The following is a 4,337-nucleotide window of genomic DNA, read 5'->3' on the forward strand; positions in this document are numbered from 1 at the left end:
AGAATTCTATCTTTGGTATGCTATACTTTTTTTTTATGGTGTCAATTTTAAATAGTTTTATTTAAGACCTCGCATTTTCCGCTTTAAAATACAGTACTTATAAAGTGCATTATTTCCTTTCCCTGTGCACATAATCCATATACAAGTATTGAGAATGCTCAGTTTTATTATACAGCAGCTCAACTTTTAAAACTGCCATGGAATTTGCTACAAATTTGGGTCCTTCAATATTTTGTGTGGAACAATGCTAAATCTATCTACGCAAGAGGTTGGCTTAATCCACCTGTTGAATGGTGGGCCCAGAGGAGGCATTCCCAAATGGAGGAGGGGCTCCACCACCAAGGAAGCCCCTGGGCATTCCTCCTGGCATGCCTCCAGCGCTCTGGCACAGCTTAGTGATGATTGGGTTGCAGATTTTTTCCAGCTCTTTCTGCTGATGTTCAAATTCTTCCTTTTCTGCAGTCTGATTCTTATCAAGCCAGTTGATGATTTCATTGCACTTGTCAAGAATCTTCTGTTTGTCCTCATCATTGACCTTGTCTTGCAGTTTTTCATCTTAAACCATTGTTTTCATGTTGAATGCATAAGATTCAAGCAAGTTCTTGGAAGACACCTTGTCCCACTGCTTCTCATCCTCAGCTTTGTACTTCTCAGCTTCCTGGACCATGTGCTCAATGTCTTCCTTGCTCAGGCGACCCTTGTCGTTAGTGATGGTAATCTTGTTCTCTTTCCCTGTATACTCTTATTCACAGAAGAGACATTAAGGATGCCATTAGCATCAACATCAAGAGTGACTTCAATCTGAGGAACACCATGAGGCACAGGAGGTATGCCTGTCAGTTCAAGCTTGCCAAGCACGTTGTTATCCTTGATCATGGCATGCTCACCTCCATAAACCTGGATGAGCACACTGGGCTGGCTGTCAGAGTAGGTGGTGAAGATCTGTGTCTGCTTGGTAGGAATGGTAGTATTGTGCTTGATGAGGACAATCATGACTCTACCAGCCGTCTCAATGCCGAGGGAAAGAGGAGTGACATCCAACAGCAGCAAGTCTTGAACATTCTCAGATTTGTCTCCAGAGAGGATGGCTGCTTGGACCGCTGCACCATAAGCAACAGCCTCATCAGGGTTGATGCTCTTATTCAGCTCTTTTCCATTGAAGAAATCCTGCTGGAGTTTCTGAATCTTGGGGATATGGGTGGATCTCCCCCCTCCCCACCAGGACAATATCATGTATCTGGGACTTGTCAAGTTTAGCATCCTGAAGGGCTTTCTCTACAGGGTCCAGTGTGCCATGGAAGAGGTCAGCATTCAACTCCTCAAATTGCGCTTGGGTGATAGAGGTATAGAAGTCGATTCCTTCATAGAGTGAATCAATCTCAATACTGGCCTGGGTGCTGGAAGAGAGAGTACACTTAGCACGTTCACAAGCAGTATGAAGGCAATGAACAGCCCTCTTATTCTCACTGATGTCCTTCCTGTGCTTGCACTTGAACTCTGCAATGAAATGGTTGACTATTTGGTTGTCAAAGTCTTCTCCACCTAAGTGGGTGTCACCAGCTGTAGATTTGACCTCAAAGATGCCATCTTCAATTGTGAGAATTGACACATCAAAAGTCCCACCTCCCAGGTCAAAAATCAGCATGTTTCTTACAGCTCCAACCTTTTTGTCTAAGCCGTATGCTTAACAGTGGCAGTTGGCTCATTGATGATTCTAAGTACATTGAGACCAGCAATAGTTCCAGCATCTTTGGTAGCCTGATGCTGAGAATGATTGAAGTAAGCAGGTACTGTGTCTACAGTATTGGTTGCGGTCTTTCCAAGGTAGTCTTCTGCGATTTCCTTCATCTTTGTCAAAACCATAGATGACACCTCCTCTGGTTAGAAACTTTTTGTCTCTTCCTTATATTCTACTTGGACCTTGGGCCTGCCAGCATCATTCACCACCATGAAAGGCCAATGCTTCATATCAGAGTGAACAACAGCATCATCAAATCTATGTCCAATTAAGTGTTTGGCATCAAAAACCATGTTGGCAGGATTCATTGCAACCTGATTCTTTGCAGCATCACCAATCAATTGTTCAGTATCAGTAAAGGCGACATAAGTTGGGGTGGTCTGGTTTCCCTGATTACTGGCAATTATTTCCACTTTTTCATGATGGAAGACACATGCACAAGAGTAGGTGGTGCCGAGATCAATGCCAACTGCAGGTCCCTTAGACATGGTTGCTTGTGGGTGCGTGTTACTCTCAAAGATGCAGACCAGAACAGCTCCCTTGTATTCAATGAGCTGATATGCTATTCTTAATTTAAGAAAGTTTTCTATTGGTGAAAAATACACATGATGTGCACATTTATACAAAAAGATCGGCATCGGCATCGGCAGCCGTCCGTCTCGAGAGACGATGGCGTAGCTTCTTGAGAGTCTATCTGCACCGCCGAGAATGGCTGTGCAGTCCGACTCAGGAGTGACAATCCCTGCCGCACTTGGTACAGGTGAAGGCAGATGGCCGTTGTTGCTGCTGTTGACGCTGCTTCCGCCTCGATCTTTTCTGGACCGCCTCCTCGTTGCGCGCAGCCTCTGCACGTGACGTACCTTGCCTGACCGCGAGCCTCCAGGCTAGGCGGTCGTCTGCTTGAACTTCCCATGTGTTGAGATTGATGGAGCATTGTGTCATGTCCTTTTTGCAGATGTCTTTGAACTGCAGTTTTGGGCGCCCTGTCATCCTCTTGCCTTCTGCTAGCTCGCCATAGAGGAGGTCTTTGGGGATACAGCCTGCATCCATTCTTTTGACATGGCCGAGCCACCTGAGGCGTCTCTCGCTAAGAACTGCATGCAAACTGCTCATATTGGCTCGCTTCAGCACCTCGGTGTTGGGGACCTTATCCTGCCAGGCGACATGCAGGACGCGTCGCAGGCACCTCATGTGGAAGCTGTTGAGTTTCCTTTCGTGCCTTGCGTAGGTGGTCCACGTCTCGCTGCCATAGAGGAGAGTGCTGAGTACACAGGCTTGGTAGATGCGCAGTCTGGTTTTCTCAGTGAGGCTGGAATTGTTCCACGCTCTCCGGTTCAGTCTGGCCATAACTGTGGCTGCCCTGGCGATTCTCCGGTTGACCTCCAAGTCGACTGACAGAGAGCTCGAGATGGTGGACCCGAGGTAAGTGAAGTCGTTGACAACCTCCAGGGTGTATCCGTCGATGGTGATGCATGGGGGAGTCCCCGTGCCTTGAGCCATAACATTCGTCTTCGTCAGGCTGATGGCTAGTCCGAACTCCTTGCATGCGTGGGAAAGGCAAGTGACTAGCTGCTGGAGTCCCTCTTCGGAGTGTGATGTCAAAGCTGCGTCGTCGGCGAAGAGCATCTCATGGATGAGCACCTCTTTGACTTTGGTCTTGGCTCGTAGACGGGCCAGGTTGTAGAGCTTGCCATCGGATCTGGTGTGAATGAAGACACCCTCGCTGCAGTCCTTAAAGGCGTATTGGAGGAGCATGGAGAAGAAGATTCCGAACAGCGTAGGCGCGAGGACGCAGCCCTGCTTTACTCCGCTGCTGACTGGGAAGGCCTCAGAGGTTGCGCCGTTGTAGGACACCGTGCTGTGCATGTTGTCGTGAAAGGACATGACCACAGCAAGCAGATGTGGTGGACAGCCAATCTTCCGTAGCAAGCTGAAGAGTCCGCTTCGACTGACCAGATCAAACGCCTTCGTGAGGTCAATAAAGGCGAGGTAGAGTGGTTTATGCTGCTCGTGACACTTCTCCTGCAGCTGGCGTAGGGAGAAGATCATGTCCACTGTTGATCGGCCAGCTCTGAAGCCACACTGGGACTCTGGGTAGACGCGGGAAGCAAGGGTCTGCAGGCGGGCAAGAGCGACCCGGGCGAATACTTTGCCGACGACGCTGAGGAGAGAGATGCCCCGGTAGTTGTTGTAGTCGCTGCGGTCTCCTTTGTTCTTGTACATGGTGATAATGTTGGCGTCTCTCATATCCTGGGGGATGTAACCCTCCTTCCAGCAGAGACAGAGTAGATGGTGGAGCGGCTGTAGCAGGACTGGTTTCCCACTCTTTAGGATTTCTGGAGGGATTCCGTCGCTTCCTGGTGCTTTCCCGCAAGCGAGGCGGTCGATGGCTTTGCCGAGCTCTGCCGCAGTAGGTGGGGTGTCTAGCTCCTCCATGACTGGTAGGTCTGGGATGGCTTTAAGAGCAGTGTCTGTTACGGTGTTCTTCGTTGCGTACAGCTCGAGGTAGTGCTCGGTCCACCGCCGCATTTGCTGTTCCTGGTCAGTGATGACCTCACCTGTCTTGGACTTAAGGGGGGCGATCTTGGAGGGGATTGGG

The 4,337-nt window shown here is 49.2% G+C and overlaps 1 pseudogene; it reads right to left on the reverse strand.

Annotated features, from left to right (window-relative positions):
- Positions 1-274: 274 nt before the first annotated feature.
- LOC150007116 (heat shock cognate 71 kDa protein pseudogene) lies at positions 275-2,226 on the reverse strand (annotated as a pseudogene).
- Between the last annotated feature and the right edge of the window lie 2,111 nt (positions 2,227-4,337).

Source organism: Furipterus horrens, unplaced genomic scaffold, assembly GCF_987537825.1.
Source record: "Furipterus horrens unplaced genomic scaffold, mFurHor1.1.pri manual_scaffold_6, whole genome shotgun sequence".
Classification (NCBI taxonomy): Eukaryota; Metazoa; Chordata; class Mammalia; order Chiroptera; family Furipteridae; genus Furipterus; species Furipterus horrens.